Raw genomic sequence first — 18,642 nt, forward strand, 5'->3', positions numbered from 1 at the left:
GGGGAACTGGGGGTCAAAAAGTAACGAAGGAGTGATTTCTATAGGCTTTCCCTGAATGGATTTCTTTCTCAGTAAATTAAGAGGAAGGATGCATTTCCTTGGTTAAGTGAGCCGGGCCTCTCTGGTGACATCACAGTTTTGAGAGGCAGAAAAGATATATTGGAGCTATCATCCTAATGATAGGTCCAGTCTCTTCCCTGTCTTTCCAGAAACTCATACTGTGAAATGTATTAGAAACGGTTGGTTATGGATCCCACTGTTTGACCCTACAATGCCTCAGTCTTGCCTTTTCCATGAACTTCATTTTTGTTTACACAGTACTGTAGTGCTCTGGCATTCTACAGCCAACATAGATACAAGCGTAATCTCTTAGTGGAGTTTGCTGATTCTTTACAAAGGCCTCCAGGAAGTCCATTCAACTGACCCTTAATGAAGGGCAAATGTAAGACCATTACATAGCAGGGATTACTTTGAGCAGTACAGTGATGGTAATAATTCCCTTCCATAGCTCTCAAACAGGCTGTTTTGAAAGAAACAGTAAACATTTATTTTCACTTTGAAATACGATATCTGATAGTGAGATTGGTATGATAATTAATATACTCGGTACTTTATGAACATTTTCTATAGCTGTTCTTATTTCTGCAGCTGGGTGTTTAATTCCTGTTCTGTGATTCTGTAGAAGAGTAACTTTGTTTACTGCAGCCTGCTGCACAGTGTTGTTCAGGCTTATTCTGATATGTTTGAAGAGCAGATGTTTCACTTTGCTTTAAATAGAGAAGGATCTTGAAGCCAGTGTTGGAGCCAAGACAACTGAGCTGATGGGGAAATTGATAGTGCTGAGCATTCTGATTAATCAGTAATTGATAAGAACACACTGCTTACCACATGTTCTGCGCATTTGTTTTGCTGTTAACCCCAGTTTTTATTTATTTATTTATTATTTTTTTTAAAGATGAGATTTGAGAAGGGAGCAACGTACTAACCTTTTAAATGATTGCAAATTAACTGTTGGGTTAGCCTTTGACTTGCATTAAAATAATGTACTCGCCATGTTAAAATGTAAACAAAAGGCACTATTACCAATAGTAGTAGGTAAGTTAGTTTGCAGCAGATTATAGACAAGAAAAAAAAATCTTATGCACTGATCGTGTCTGAATTTCCAGAAATACAAATTCTTAAGAGATTATGAAAACCCTCCTGAGTGTGCACTAGTTAAAGCTGCTCCATCCTTGCACTCTTCAGAGGACTGTGTGTTCCTTACTGCAGTCTACACCACATGTTGAAATAGTTTGGTACAGTACCTGTTAAACTATGTAATGCCAGCTTGGTTTTAATGTAATCTTCAAATTAAACAACCTGGCCTGGTAGCTCTGTGTACTTCTCTAGTGCTGAATTTTAATTATTGATTCAGTGATGACCAGCGACTCTCCAATAAAGGGATGTCTGTGCTGGATACTGAGGTTGTTGGAAGCTGTTGATGGAGCAGAAAGGTTAATTCTATCTATCTATCTGCAGAACCTCTTTGATATTGGTTCCTGAACTTGCTTGGTTATTTATTTAGCAAGGGCAAAGAAACACAAGCAGTTTTCTTTTAATCGCAGCACTCTTTGTCCATTACTGACGGTGACTTGCAGCTGGCATTCATTTTGCTCACAATCGTCAGCTGTGTGGTCCAGTGGTTAAAGAAAAGGGCTTGTAACCAGGAGGTCGCCGGTTCAAATCCCACCTCAGCCACTGACATTGTGTGACCCTGAGCAAGTCACTTAACCTCCTTGTGCTCTGTCTTTCAGGTGAGATGTAATTGTAAGTGACTCTGCAGCTGATGCATAGTTCACACACCCTAGTCTCTGTAAGTCGCCTTGGATAAAGGCGTCTGCTAAATAAACAAATAATAATAATAATGTTCAGTGTCAGATATGTTCTTGTGCATCCACTTCAGGTACTTCAGAGGAAGTAGCATCAAATCATATTTTATATATAAATATATATATATATAAATTGAAATGAAATTTGTTGGAATCAGTGGACCAGGATTTAAAACCTGCCTTAGATGACAGCTTCCTTAGTCACCCTGTCCAGACCTGTCGAAGCATTAGCATTACTGGCCATTGACAGAGTACAACCTTGTTAAAGACAAGTCTGACATTTATCTTGGTAATTGGAGTTATCAAATGTTCACACTCATCCTTTTACTCTGGTTCATTGCTTCATATTTTTGAATAAATACAGGAAATAAAAATGTGGACAGCAGTTTACCTGATTTTGTTCAAGCTGATTTTAGCCAGAGTCTGGTCTTCTTTTACTGTGTAGTGTTTTCTGCTTGTTGCCTAGCAATATTGCACAACATTTTCTGTCCTTGTTTAAGGTTATAATGAGTGTGTGTTTTGAAGGCTTTTTGATTTTTAGATTGCGATGGGGCCTCCTGGTACACTGGCTCACTGCGTCTTCAAAACGAAACCTGACTCTTTCCTTACAAGCAATAACAGAGAATGAGGCTGAAAAGAAATAGTCTATCGGGTATAACCGGTTCAAGCAGGGTAATTACTTTGATTTATCAATATTCAAACTGGATGTTTAGTAATATCATGACACAACACAGCTACTGTATAATACTGAAATGTGCTTACACTGATGAGGTGCCAAACACTTGAGATTGAATCTTGATATTTGGTGGCTTCAGTAAATAAAATCCAACACTTGCGTTGTTTTAAAGGTTATTAACAGGTAGTACAGGTTTATCTGGAAGTTTGATTGTATGATGAAATAGAACACTCTGTAATTAAGGGGTGCAGTATATTCAGAAGGAATCCGCCTCTAAATGACCTTTTTAAAAAGCTGTTTCTTAAAAACAGATGTAGGGGATTGAAACGACTGTGCTATTATGCGTGAAATGCCTATATATTAATGTTTATTACATTACCATACACAGGCACTACTTGTTTTGCGACTGACTACGTAGTTTTAACTACATTTTCCACTTCCTTTTTTTCTCCTTTCAGTGCTGCACTGCTTGTTTTTATCACATCATAATCCTTGGCAACCGTATTGTAAACTCATGCTGAGTAAACTGGCGAGCCTGCTCGCTTTACAAGGCCATATCAAGCTGACTCATAAACCTATGGAAAATCAATTTAGCTGAAAAATGGTCTTTTGGGTCTGTACAAGCACAGTAATCTCCCTATTAATCCCAGAACTGTGTTAGCCTGTTTTGCTGGGCTGTGGTCCATCTTGGTGTTTCTGCTTTTCTGGTAACAAGAAATTAATGAAAGCTAAACTATTGAAAAATGTATTCATTCTACAAATAGTAATTCTACTGTCAGACTGTACCTAGTAGATTCTGCCAAACTCTTGCCTGCTTCACTATAAAGAGAGTGAATAGAGGTACAGTATAGAGGGGTAGTTGGGCAGCTGTTTTTAACCCAACTTTGTGGCTTCCAGCTTCAGTGGGTGTAGTTGAAGAAACCAGTTTCCAACCAGGAGCTCCTGTCCCTATAACAGACAGGATGAAGGAATTTGCAGTGGAATGAACCTGAGTGACATTTGCTAGTAGTTTCCTGCTTTTTAAATTACGTGCACCACGGCTTCACAGCATTGGTTTGCCAGAACACTCCAGAAATAAGAAGGCAAATAAAACACGACTGCTGACGTAAAGTAAAATTTAAGAAAAGCCAATCTACCAGGAAGAGTGCTTTTAGTACCCTTAAAGAGGTTTGTTTTGGCTCTTCACGTATTTCTTAATCTCTCTTCTTTTCCCTATTAATACCTGTTTTGTATTTGAGTAAATATTCAGTTCTTCAAAGAATTGATTGATGATATTCCTTTTTTTAAAACAAACATCTTGCATGTATTTCCCCTGGATCTGTCTATGCACTGACCGTTTTGCCTTTGGGGCCCCCTGCTGGGAGACAGTGGGAATACAGGTGCTGTAGCAGCCCCCTTGTGGACAGTGCTGGTTAATGCTCTCCGCAGGCTGAGCTCTGAGCTGTCAAGTTCTCTCTTCCTAGATTGTCCTTTCTTTGTTTCTCTGTGAGTCTCATTCCATGACTAAGAGGATGCACCCAGGCTGTTTCTCCCTTGCTGTTTGCAATTCAGTTCAGGAAACCTCATTTCTTGGGTGAGAAGCCCTGTCACTCTCCATTTGAATTGCATTAGATTGTCGGCCAATAAACTCGTGTAGACACTCCAGGTGCAAGTGAACGAATGTGAATATGGGGCAGAAAGATCACAAGATTGTAATGCAGAAGAAATTGAGATTTGTTATAATTGATGGTATCATTTTAATAAGATGCTCAATGGCTATTACCCCCTGAGAAATACTATTTACAATTGCAGAACATCAGCCAGTGAAAGCCGTCTTTTGACCCGTCACGTCTATACTAACAACTTCTAGTTGTATGGACGAGGTAAAGGCAATGCAAGCTGCAAGAAAGATCAGTACAGATAATGGATTCCAGGAATCGATGCTGAAAAGGAAACTGTCTAGCTGTCAAGTAGCTAATTGTAGGTTGCCAAATATCCAGGTTATTTAGTGGTGATGAAAGCTGTGGATTTAAGGAAAGTTCTTGTTTAAAATCCTGTAGTAAGTGCAGACTTTTTCCTGTCTTGATTATGTTCCTCAGTTTATTTGGAATGCAGATACTATTTATGTTTTTTCCATCTAGGTTTAAAACCTTTTGTCACTAGAATGAATACAGTATATGTTTTTTTGTAAAGTGATCTGTATGTGTTGTATTGCCACACAATTCTAGCATTGCAGTTTGCTTGTGTGCCTCTCTTACAGCTTGTGTTTCTTCTTTCCAGGTCATTCTGTTGCATTGAGGCAAAGAAGATTTTAAAAAAAGGGTCTTGATTTTTCCAGGTGTCCACAAAAAAAAGGTTAGGGATTTCTTAATTTTATTTGAAATGATTAACATAATAGTTGAGTTTTGAAATAAATAAACCATACAAAATGTCTGCATTGTTAATCTAGCCATTCTGCATTGCCTTTCTTTTCATTTAATCCATCAAGATGTTAAGAAGCCTGACAAGCTTTAAAACAAACAAAAATCCATGCAAGAAAACTTATAAATGGGCATATTGCCACACCTGAGGCTCCAAGACCTGATAAATTACAGAGAGATGTGTCGGTGATGAGTGATACATTCATCAGTTTACCATGTAATTGTATTATAAACCCTTTTGGAAGGTTTTCTGTTACTGCGTTTATTTCCTGTTTCTGCCTGGCTCCTAGCAATATTAATACCTTTCAGGGTTGGTCATTCCCTTTTAATCAATTCCAACACAACATTGATCAAAATGGCAGTGTTCTGTTAAAATGAGCTTCTCACAGTGGCAACAAATGACCTTAAATTGAAATTACTGTTGGTCAGTTCAATTGGCTTAAAATGAAAACAGGTGAACAATCGCAATTACTATGGCTCTAAAATATCAATTCCAATTTCATCGAAGGAATTGGAATTCGAATGTGGAACTGATTTTAAAATGGAATTGAAAAACAGTTGACCCCAACCCTGGTTCCTTTTTTATATAAATGAATCCAGACCTCATAGGAAAAGATGATGTTGAGTATTCTTTTGCACAATTGATCAGAATACTGAGATTATAAGGTGCCTGCCTGTCTGTTAATAGAGTACGTAGGCATGTCACACTTTTGTTATTAAATGTCTTAGAGAGAAGTGCTTGTTGAATTTTGTTAAACTTGCACACAGGGAAGCTCCTGTTACAGAAGCTGGATGTATCAACAGATGTCCTTTGGCTTGCTGCTAATGGATCTGATTTTGTAGTTTAAAGTTTTATTGTGGCATGTGTTATTAACACACGTCTTTACTGCCAGATCTGTTCGTATTCAGCTGTTATCTACAATTCTTTGTAGAGCAGAATGCCACAAGTTTGAGTGAAGTTTTAAAAACAGCCGTGAGAGATAAATCTACCATCTTGGAAATGGTACGTTTTGGATATGCTTTGTGTTTTAGATCTGATGATGTTAGATGCATCGGATTAAGTGTAGCTGTGTGTGTGTGTATATATATAATATATATGTTTTTTTTAATATAATATATATATATATATATATATATATATATTATAAGGTAATGTACTGCTAAGTTTTAAAAGCCAGACTTTTTTGAGGCTAGTGTTTGCTTGCATCTCCCTCTTGTGGAGATCCTGTTTAGGGATTCTTTAAATACCTCAACAGGCATTGTTATAGTGAGGGGAGTGGGTATACGGAGGAGATGATGTAACTCAACACCCAACTTGTTTAACATCCGATTGAGGTTTAGTGCTGTGTGGGGTCGCACAAGGGTCAGACCCACTGCTTCACTCTCGTCAAGAATGGCTTTTCTGGTTCGATTTACAAATGTGTGATCAATGCAAACTCCACATTGCTGTGAACTACTGTTTCCCCCCCAACCCTACTCTTTACATTTTTAATGAAAAGGGTTCTGATGTTGGCTTCAGAGGGTCATTTTATGCTGTTCCCATCCTGACTGATTTTTAGCTTGAATTTAATTCACTCCCTTGGTGTTAACACAGTAAAGATGGGTGTTGAAAAACACCATTTCTCACTGACATTCCTGCGAGACAGCATTCACAAGGGAACCACAAGTTGCTTCAGATATGAATTATCTGTGAGGTAGTTAACAATAAGACTGGGGCTGCCTGCTTCAGCTGTGTTAGTTGATACAGATTGACAGCAGAAAATTGGGTCTGTTAATGTAATTGTTACTGGTGGAACCATGGATACTGATTGTTTGCAGGCACTAAAATAAAACATTCCCCGCTCTAAACACAAAGTATACAGGTGTAGGAAAGATCACTCCTAAAACTGTAGATTGCTTTAGTAGCACTGGAAAGATGAGAGCTCCACTCAGTACAGCACACCAGCTGAATGTGCTTCTGTAAATGTATGCCCAAGTTTTTACTATTTAAATTAGTTCTCCTAAAGCAGTCTTTCTGTGAAGTCATGTAGGGATTGAATTCCTCAACCTGTCTCTGCAGGGATAACCAGCTGTGCTTTAAGAGTGTTTGTTTTATAGCACTGGATTACATGATGCACCTATTCATTGTTAACCTGGGAGTACCCCTGAAAATAAGTGGTTCTCAGGACAGTTGTACTGTACAATGAAGTATTCAGTTATCCAAGTACCGGTATTCAATTTGTATTGTTTTATCTTTCAAATTGCTTGAGTAAGCTGCAGCTTTCACTATTTTATGATTTTAGATCTATTTTGCTGTGGTACGTTAGGACCCATTTCTGTATGAGTGAAGCTGACGCTTGTCAAACTGCTGGAACTTTTTTTTTTTTATTATTTATTTATTTTTTTTCCCGGTGATTCATTTGCTGCCCTGCTTTTATGCTAATGTAACAATGCCTATTGTGAAAGTGTTTAGCTGCCAGTATGAATGCAGTTAATCCACACTGGCTTCTGCTAACTTGGCACATGATCAGCAGGGTAATAAAATGAAGGCTTGCATTGTTAAATGCTGAAAGGATTGCATTTGTGTTTTTCAATCAGGTGATGGTGTGCGTGCGTGTGTGTGTGTGTCCCCTGCTCCTTGTTCTGCTGAACAGGTTCTTTTAACTTCCATGTCAGAGCAGCAGTTTCCCAGAACTACTCTTCCATATCTCTGGTTGCATGGTAAATTACCATTGTGTTTGGCGTGTGCAGTAAACCACAGCATGGTTTATCATGTATCACGATGGCAGGAACAGTGTGTTCTCCTGTTCAGAAATAGCACTGCCTGTTTGTTATGCTAGCCAGTGTGTCTCTCCTGTTTTTATGTTGGGATTCTCCCAAGTATCTGACTTGGGGAAATACTGTTCATTCTCTCAGGATTCGATGCAACCCAATAAAACTTATTCCACAATCTGGTTGGCCAAATACCCTATTCACACTACCTCAAATAATGCATGCTCAACACATGTTGAAAACTTGATTGACATCCCCAATCTTGTTCAACTCATGTAATGCATATTTAGATAGTGTCATTCAAGTAAAGGGTTTTTTTATAATTATTTTTTGTTCTTTCTGCAAACCACTAGATGGCGTGTTTTGCTTTTCCAGTTGTAAAAGATCATGTGAGGATGAAACATCAGTGAAATTAAGGTGAAATGTCATTCAAGTGCAAGGGATCTGCAATATATGCAAATCCCATCACACTCTAGGTCTTTGGGTTATTGAATTACTGAGTTAGCTTTGTTTATTTAAGAAGGTTGTACTCTGCACCTGTTATGCACTGGTTGGTCTTTTGGTCTGTGCCAGTAATAGTAACAAGAAATGAGGCGGAAATGTTTCTAACTTTATTTATTTTAAAATGAATTCTGTATACTACACTGTGATTTTAGCTTTTCATATTGGTACCACAAAAGTAATTATCCATTCCTTATTATCGAAAGTCAGTTTAGTTATACTGTAAAGGCACTCAAACAAAATAGAACTATAATACTGTATGCAGCAATACATGGATATCTTTTAAAAAGGTAGATGTCTTTTTACTCAAATTTAACCTGTTCAGTTTTATAATTAATTAGATCTTTCTGTGCACAAGCGGGAGCTGTCTAGCAGCAAAAATCCATTGTTTTCATCGTACTAGGGGTTTTTCAGAACTGACGACTGTGCAGATGCCTGGTTTCATGGTGTTGGTGGTAAATTGCATGTATTTAAGTATCTATTGTCTGTGAGCCAGTGTAATTGGTGTGGAAGCATGTGAGTAAGACTTCACCACAGGTGTCGCACAATGCTCCTTTCACCTGGCTGACAGGTGTCCAGAACACGTTTGAGTGAAGGTGTATTGCAGTTAAGAAGGGTTTGTGTATAACTGTTTTACAGTTGGGATAGCTGGTAGATATAAAGCACTAATGTGTAATGATGGGGATGCAAGATATCCTATTACTGCGAGTCTAAGATATAAAATGGTCTTTAATAATGGCTTATGCTTAATTAACAATTTTATGACTAGAGCAGAATGTAATTAACTGTTCTAGTTTGCATGGAGGATTATCCTTGTTTGAAGAACAAACCCACCAGATATTGTTAAATGGCTTTTTTAAGACTGTACAGTTCGTATGAGAGATTAACTTGATTGCATTTTCAATATTGCACTCATTAGCTGGGAACATTCCTGTTGAACTCAAATGACCTGTTGTGGGTTACAGGTTGGCGTGTCCTTCTTTTAATGCTCTACCTCTTTTACATTGAAGAATGGAGTTTCTGCTCAGCCTGCGATAGGTTAAATTGCCAAGCCCCCATTACCACTGTGGATGTTTTGGTGAATCTGTACTTTTTACATTCAAAGCAAGCATGTCTATCTGGTTTCTGTGTTCAATCTGAGTTCTGTAAGTCAATACTAGATTTACAAAGGGATGACCAAGACCTGTATTTATTATTTATAATGCTATCTGTGCGAACTTAAATAACACAGCATTGTTCTGTTTTAGCCAAAGCTTTCTGTCTATAGAGATGTAAATCTGTCTCCAGTGTGTGTGTGTTTGTGTGCCGGTTAGTCTTTATTTTAACAGTGTTCCTGATTCCTGCTCTCGCAAGACAAATGGCAAGCTGTACAAGTCATCTTTGTGCCCAGGAAGTAGTAATCCTGCATGTTGCCATTTAAATGACATTTTAAACCTTATTTGTCTTGCAGATTGATATAGTTCTTTTAAGTCAGGTCTTTCAAGTTTTAGTTTTTATTATTTTTCAGCATGTGGACAAAAGCAAGGGTTGCCATTATGCCCCAACTTTTTGCAAGCTTTTATGTATTATGAAGAGCATGATTCGCTCTGTTTGAATACAAGCAGTTTTCTGTTGTGAACTGCATTCCATCGAGCCCAGCTTTTATTACGAACTTCCTGTCTCTGCATTGGCAAAGCTGCTGTCTTCATCAATGAGAAGAGAGTCATGGACCGTAGTTAACATGCCGGTTAAAGGAAGTGTTCTCGGTTCTGCTGCTGGCAACTGTCAAAAGAGCTTATCTTGATTTATCAGGAGTGGTTTTACGCAGTATAAAGACCATTGTAAAAATAAAAGGAACTGCTTGTGTGCACATGCTGAATCTTTTACATGCAGTTAAATTCTGAGAATTGTGTGTGCCTTGTGTTTAAACTGTAGGATTAGAATAAATGCAAATTGTTCCTGATCTGACCCAGCGCAGGTTTTGTGCTGCTTCCTTTTTCTTTTGAACTTGAACATGTGTTTTTCCTTTTGTAGACACTTGCAGATTGTGGTCATGACCCCTTTGTCTCTTCCTTCTGCAGGATGAGGAAATAAATCTCCCTTTTTGCAGGTGTTTACTTAATAAAACCTATAAAAGCATACACTGAAGAACACGAATGCACGGTACTGTAATATGTTTTGGAATGCAAATTGAGACTTGAAGTCTGCAGTGCAATGTGTTTTAGCTAGCAGTCTTCAGGTTTGCAAATGCTGCATCCAGGATTGTTACCCAGTTCATACTACCTATGTAATACGTGATCATCATGTTATGAAAAATTTTGAATGGAAGGGAATGTGAATCATATGGTTCCAACCCATCTTGATCATGCATTATTGTGTGTGGATAGGTTATAATTTCTATTTTAATGTGTTCTAAACTTTAGTTTTTAAAGAAGCTAGCTTGTAATTTGGAGTGTGTCCTGTGCCGTGTGATTTATCTTCTGTGTCCTTTTAAAGTATGATTGAAACATGACTCCTCCTTTTTGTAGTAAAGAACAAAAAAAACATGAAAGCCACTTTGGATTTCATCACAGTTGAACGAACTGTTAAGGAAATGGCCTGTCTGAACCGAATTACATTTCTTTCCTGTTCTGTTTGATCACTGACACAGAGTTAGACGTATTGAGGAAGATTAATAAAGCTGGAACTCCAGCAGATAATGTCTTCAGTCAGTAATAAGGAGTCTGCCCCTCATATCCTTGCAGCTGTAGGCTTACAGTGGACGGTATTGTTGTGCTGTGTATTGCCCTGGGAACAGAATGAAAGGGATACAGGACAGCGTGCTCTCGCTACTGCACGTACTGTTATGCAAGCCATTTTATATGATGTCCTTGTACTGTGTCTTGCCTGGTAAAATACACAGACCAGTAAGTGTAACACATGCACAAGTGAAGTTGATGAACATTCAGTTTTTAAATTACCAATAGGTTGGTGGTGGAACACTGAATATGTAAGCAACATGTTGTAGTTGCCACTGATCCATGCACGACTTGACTTAATGCTGAAAAAAAAGTGTAATTGACCTATTTTGACCAACTTTTGAGACTCTGAACTAAGTTTTACACAGGAGGTGTTTTATTTGTTTGTTTTGTTAACCTCAATTTGGATACTTACTGAAGTTATCCTGTGTGGCCTACATTTTGTTCTGAAGTAAGTCAGCAAATTGGATACAGATCATACTGCCAACAATTCATGTTTGTTTTGTGATGTCTCCTATTTAGTCGTTTCAGATTTATAGGGGGTACAGTACATCCTGTATCATTTGAACAGCTAAATTTAATTCCAAGTTTTTGAAAAAACCTGCATTAAAAAGGACAGACAGGCCTTTCCTTTAAGTAACGGTTACTGTGTGAATATTTCCAATTTCTAAAAAAAACGAATATTTGAAAACTGGATTATCTGACACTTGCATGAAAGTATTTGAGGGGTGGAGCCTAGGCTGTGGTTTAATGTGCAGAACAGAGCCTTAAGTGAAGTCTTAATTGCCAAATTTTTTAAAGGGGGGTGAAAAAAAAAACTTTACATGTGGGCTGAGCATGTTTTAAATTCTTCAGTTTGATGTGGGCTGTTGTCTAACTCATTTTAGTCTGTGCATGCTTGCCTTTTTGAAACGTGACAGCTTATGAAAGTGCACAAACGTTTTACATTTCTTGGTTTTGTTTTTGGTGTCTAACATTTTACCTAAAGCTAAGTTTCGTTTCGTGGTAAGAGGTGCTAAAGTACAAACTCCTGTGAAAGATAGGAATTATTGTTGCACGCTAGTTTTTAATGTTTAACTTCTGAGGAGGGTGCCATTCATTCCACAGTATTCCCTCTACATTGCAATATCCGTGCAGTGGTTAAAGAATATTTTAAATTCCCCTAATGTTTTGTAAAACAAAGGTTTACTTTTTGTAGGTTTGCAGCTTTGTGTACAGATAAGTACACTAAGTGAAAACACATTTCTAAAGCTGTAAGTTGTAGTTGGTTCAGAATTTTACTTTTAGATTAACAGGTGTTGGGCTATATGATATTCTTGGAGCATTTCTCGTATTAAATACTTTATCATACTACACTTTTTTGAAATGTTTTTGGTTCTACTGGAGTGGTTAAGCAGGTTCAATTCTGCACACTGATATAGTATTGAGTAAAAGTGCATAAACTTGCAATTAAGTAATATTTAGTTAATATAGCTTGTCTTAATTACATGCACTGTTAATCTTTTAAAAATGATTTAATTCGGCACAGATAATTGCTCATTGTTCAGTGTGACGCTTGAATTGTGGGTGTAATACCCCTGCAGTTTTTGTTTTTGATCCCCTACAGAGGAAATTATTTTGACATCTGGCAATAGAATGGGACAGCCACTCCCATTCTTTCATCATTCTACTCCCACCTCATTTCTCTCTTGGATAGCTTCCATCTACCCACCACTGCACGGCAATCTCTGGCAGGCACATGAAGGTGTAACGTCTGTCTTCCTGTTGTAGGGATTATGATGTGTATAAGCTTCCCCATACAACACTCTGGGTGCTTACATTTTCTTTGTGTACAGCCAGGCTATCTTGAGTCAATCTTTATCACTTTTTTCAATGACCCCTCTAATGCACGTAGTGGGGAGGGCTACCTTAGCATGTAGTAGACTGTAATACCAACTACTGAACAGATAACCGGCACCAAGCACTTCAAGGAGTGATGCCCAAAGCTTTAAAACTTTTTATAGCACGAACTCTGCCGTCCTTGCTGTTTTGGGTTAAAGATCACATGATGGCTCTTCCTTTTGTTTGTTTATGAAACTTTTAATTTGCCGTATTTAAACGCACTTTCTTACTATCTCCTCATTCACTTTCTGTGCAGCAGGTCACACAATATGCATTATTTTAAATGGGGTGGAGGGGGGACGACAAAGAGATATAGGACCAGTGATAGTGCTACACAGTTATGGATTTGAATGTCTTGGTAATAATTGTTTGAGGAGTAGGCTTAGGGGAGCCTTCCTTATCTAACTTTGATAACTATCAGTAAATTGCCATTTCTGTACCACATGGTCACCTGGTACAGTGTTTTTTCTTATTCCATATTGCCAAAGATGATTTAATACTTCCATCACAGAAAGTTTTGTTTCAGCCTGACTGATATATTTACATGGTGTGGTGTTCTGCATTTATTTGCTGGTCACTGTTTCTCACTGAGAGACTGTTCATCAGGAATACAATAACCTGATGCATCTTCAAAGGGTGGGCCAGAGCTTGTATACCGGTGTATATAAGCACTACTGTTGCATCATTAAATATATGTTTTGCTTGTATTGGAAAAGGTTATCTTATCCTCGGAACCCTTGAACAAGGTGAAATTGAAGGTAGATAGATTTGTGTGTGTGTGTGTATATATACATGGGCTTCACAAGGTAGAAATGAGCAACTGTGCTCGCATTACCTTATAAAAAAAAAAAAAAATACATGTTTTATATTAAGAACCTTTTGCACATCGATATTCAAGTTCATTCATATTTATTTACTTTTTTTTTGTAATTCAAAAGAAATTCTCACTTCCACATTTCATGAAATGTGTGGTTACAGCCTCTTTTTTAGTTTTGCAATCTTTATTTACTAGTATATATTTCATGTGTGAAACGCCTGATCGAGGGACTGCACACACCATGAAATATTGAGCTGTTCATTTGTTTTTTCTCAATATAAGAGTACAGTTTGTAGAGCTGCATCCTAGAGCTAGAATTTCATTGCATAATTATGAGATTGGCATACACCTGCTTCACTGAGAGCTGACAGGTTAAAACCAGGGCTAGTATAACAATACTGCACTGGGGCTGATAATAATCCTTGGAGACCCACTCCCTGACAGACTGAGCTCCCTGCCTCTGTTAGTCCTGTTACTATAATAATAATAATACAGTACCAGTGTTTGTATGTGTGGGAGCTACTTAAATATCGCTGGACCAGCACAATAGTTCAATAACGATGGATTACTGTTACCTAGCAGGTGGTAAACACTGGTGTGCAAAGGATCTCATTACAGATTGTTTGTATTCCAGATAACAGCAACACCTTTTTAACACTATTTCTATTTTCATTTTTAAAAGGTGGAAGTGATGTGCACTACCCAAAATGAAATCTTTGACCGAGATACTGTGTTCTAGTATAGTAACACTTGAACCTGGTATGGGTATGAAATATCACAAACCAGAGTATTCTTCTTTGGTAGATTCACTTTATATCATTTTCTGCCTCTAGCGGGTGTATCATTGAGTAATGCCGCATGCAGTAGAGTAAATGCTGCTTGCAGTGTTGCAGGAGTGTGCTAATAATTACACTCTGGTGTACCTGATGTACATTTTACGGGGGGGGGGGGGGGGGGATGAATCCAGCTTAAAGACTAAAAATATTGTTACTTGAGTGCAGGCTGAAGGCATGCTTGTGGGGCAAATATGGGCAAGTCAAGGCGCCACTGTCACTATCGTCCCTGCTCTGTGGATAAACAAGACTTCTGTCTCTAGTTTTGCCATCCCATCACTTTTTTTTTTTTTTTTTTTTAGTAAATCCTCAAAAAATGAATGCAAATGAAGTGCCATTTCAATTGCAAAATTGGCACAGAACAGAAGGCTCTGTACAATAAAACATGTTCTTAACTCTTAATGGCTCCTGTTAACATGAATATTAATATATCTGCGTGTGTTTTACAATACTCTGTTGGCAGCGCTATACCAATAGTGTAACTCCAAAGCAAATATTGGTGGAGTTTTCTTCACATTCGAAAGTGCTGTGTCATGCTACAGTAAGTAAGGTCATGGGAACATGTTCTCATTTCTAATGAAGTAAATTTACTTTTTTATATTATTGCTGGTGGTGTGGAGAAACATGATATGAGGTCCTTCTGTAGAAAGTGTCCCATCTGGTACCAAGCTGGCACACGCTTAGCGTGAAAGTAATAAAGAATGATCCTGGGCACTGCTTTATTATTAGAGGTTTCCTAAAGCAAGCACCTGTTCACATTACATGCAGGGTCTACTTCAAAATGTGTGAGTGCATGTAAAACTTGAGTGCTTGAACTCCAGACTATTAGGAAGTGAATTGACAGTTCACTTTGTCAAGCGTTTTTGAAAATGTTATTTGAAAAGCTGAGCCCATGCACACAGAAAAGTACCGTGCATATCACACACATACACAGTTTTTTTTATTTTGCAATTGTTTGTTTTTAAGAAAGGTAACAAAGTAGGCTTAATTTGTTAATGTTAGCTTTGTTTTTGAAATCACTAAATAACTGTAATCCTCAGCTTTAAAATGCATCTTAGGCGACCCCCCCTAGAAAATGAAAATAGTTATTGAAGTGTGTGTGTAAGGGGAGTCAGAATAAAGAGCCTTGCTACATATATATATTTTTTTTCTTTTATATTGCAACAATTGGTTTCAGATCTTTCTGTGGATGGAAAAGTCTACACTACTGTCTTTAGCATACAGTAGCACAAGGCCTTCTGAAACTTCTAACTTCTCAGGAACGTACGCCCAGCCCAGCTGTGACTGCAGAAGCCCCTGTGTGATACTGGAGACTCTGCTGAACGGAATATAAAAACACATAGAAGAAATGCATGGAAGCAGTTACGCATTTTGATTTCCAGGTGCTGTGACATTCTGCAGCTTGTGCACGCAATTCTGCTGGTCATATATTTCTCTTCTTTTTTTTTTTTTTTTACTTTATTTATTTATTTATTTATTTATTTATCTATTTATTTATTTATTTATTTCATTATTTAATTTAATTTATTTAAAGACCAAACAAGCATGAACAATACGATCAATTGTAAACCATAAATACAGCTTTGCATGGCTTGCATAATATGCATTTAGTGGACTTTTGCGTTCCACTCCCCCCCCCTTTTTTTAATTTTTTTTTTGTCTGGGCGGGTTTATTTTAGGGCCAAAGCAGGATATGAGCTTTTTTAACACGTTCAATCAGCACTGCTTACGTAAATGTGACGTTATCTTTTTAAGTTTCTTGTTGACTCTGGATCTGGTTATCCCAGTTTAAGTCATCAAGAAATGCACAGTCAGGCCAGCATTTCCCTAGTCTGTATAAATGGGATCAATCATAAGAAGATGCATTACAATATACAGTAGTGGTACTGAAATAAAAACAATGTAAATTTAGAAACTTAAATGAAAGTCTTTGTCCTGTGTTATTGGTTAAAATGGGATCAAATCTGCAAATGTCATTTTAATGTATGAGCAGATGTCATGCATATAGGTGCTCTTCAGCAAACGTTTTCCTTGGCATACTTAAGTGACTGTAAGGCACAATAATAGGCTGATACAAGGCAGAAGCATTTGGATATCTGCTGCAGGCTTCCCTTTCAGTGATAAGATATTGTATTAAAATGTTCAGCTGTTGTAAATGCAAAGTAAGAAAGAAGGCTCATTGCTTATCTGATTTGTTTTACAATTCAGATAAAGCATGTGCAAGGTCAGAATAATCAGGTGAAAGAACTGGTTTTAACAAGGCTGTGGTATGTGGGGAGGGAAGACATGCAATTGAAGCCAGCACCCATACCTGTTCTTTCTGGGAGGTTTTCTCCCCCCCCCCCACCAAAGAACAGAGTGCACAAAGTCATGTTCACACAGCGCACATCATTGCTTTAAATCTACAGTGTTTCCCCTGATCCTGTAAAGGTTTCAGGCTGGTAGCATTAATCTCTAATGTTTGAAAATGACAGGACATGTTTTTGGATTTTGTGGATTGGGAATGAAATGATGTGTAGAAAAATAAGATAATAGACCGGGAAGGTTGCAAATGAGTGTGTGTGTGATAGAAGAAGGTGGATGGGGTTAAGAGGTGTATCAAGAAACAGTAACTGAGGGTTCCTCTGTGCTCTTCTAAACCGCTGCATATTCATGTAGAAATTCATCTTATCACACTGTTCTTTTCACTGCAAGGCATTGTGTGACATGGTAAGAATTTCCTGATAATGAGATCACTGGCATTACTGCAGCAGTTGCAGTCATCCCCTCCCAATAAGCAGTGATTTCATCAGCTCCGACCGAGAGCAGCAGCACTCGGTGCCTGACTATCAGGTGATCCTGTCCTTTCCAGTGTGGAGATAAGAGCCGGCTTTAACAATGCAGCTGGAAATGCCTTATATGGAAAGATCTGGGCTCTCCATAAATGACTTCATCTGATTCCTCATCCTGCTAGCATTAGCATTTCATGCCAAAGTGTTTAGTTTTATTATGGATTTAGTGTGAGGCAGTCTATTGTGTTAACCTTGTTTTTGTACAGGGACAAAAGTGGCTGTATTCCTGTAACTACAGTAGATCCCATTCATTGCATCAAACGCAACATTTAAGATCATTGTAATGAAACTTAGTATTGACATTCCTAGTAGCACTTGGAGTTTCTTGGTGGTGTCAATCTATATCTGCATGAGTTTTGCTCATGGTGCAAACTCTAAAGGTGGAAATGACTAAAGTTGTCATTCAAGCTGAAAGCTTTCACATCTTTATGACCATTGACTGGCATAGAAAACTGCCATAACACAATTCAATTGTTTGTGTGTGTATATATATATATATATATATATATATATATATATATATATATATATATATATATATATATATATATATATATATTAGTCCTCCGTTATATTTACACGTGTATTTGTGTTGTATTGAGAAACAAAATCACTTTCACAGTAGCCATATGTGCAGTTTTAAAAAAAAATGCTGAAAATGTTTAATGCCGAATACTTTTCTAAACATATGTACCAGTCAGTAATCCTGTATGATTGTGAGAGGTACTATAGCTTTACTGTAAGCACTACAGAGCCAAGGGTTATGCTGCCCCTATGAAGTGTATTGGCAGCCCTATGCTGTGCTTTAAATTCCTGTGAAGTAAAAGGGGGAATTGGAGGTGCAGGTCTGGCTCAATCACCAGGAGCCTTCTGGTTTCTGAAGGAGTCGGTAGAGGTGAAATAGTCTTTTAATTATCCCAGTTGGAGCACTGCTCAAGACTGAGGCCTACCTGCTGTGCTATTGACTTGTATGCACCCAGGAGAAGGTGACTGATGGTAATTACTTTAAAGACAACTTCAGCGAAGAATGCAAGTCAAGACTTTGATACCAAACAGCAGTGCACTACCGGCAGCTTTGTTTAATTGAATCCGTGATTGGCAGTGGATTGCTGTGTGTGGTTTTTTTTTTTTTTTTGTGCTTTTAATGTGCATGCAGTGAAACCTGTAGAAATATTACATTTTAAAGAGTAAAAAGGATCATTGTGCACGGGGTCTTCTATATGCAAGTATGAATACAACTTTAGGTGGAGAAAATGTCATAACTTGATAAGAGGCTAAACAAATGGGAATGGTTTCATTGGCGTGAACTTCCGTAATCATTGCTATCCCATCACCACAAATAGCAAAAATATACATAACCTGCTGCGT

The 18,642-nt window shown here is 37.8% G+C and overlaps 1 protein-coding gene across 3 annotated transcripts in view; it reads left to right on the top strand.

Moving 5' to 3' along the window:
• Nucleotides 1–18,642, top strand: part of LOC117413369 (guanine nucleotide-binding protein G(I)/G(S)/G(O) subunit gamma-12-like) — a 42,293-nt gene that overhangs the window by 8,644 nt on the left and 15,007 nt on the right. The window contains exon 2 of one of the 3 annotated variants that reach the window (XM_034022454.3): nt 4,804–4,878. The exons of the other annotated variants lie outside the window; for them this stretch is intronic. The gene's annotated coding sequence lies outside the window, so the exon portion shown is untranslated. The remainder of the gene's footprint in view (nt 1–4,803; nt 4,879–18,642) is intronic. 3 annotated transcript variants of the gene reach the window in all.

The sequence above is a fragment of the Acipenser ruthenus genome, chromosome 10 (assembly GCF_902713425.1).
Source record: "Acipenser ruthenus chromosome 10, fAciRut3.2 maternal haplotype, whole genome shotgun sequence".
Lineage (NCBI taxonomy): Eukaryota > Metazoa > Chordata > Actinopteri > Acipenseriformes > Acipenseridae > Acipenser > Acipenser ruthenus.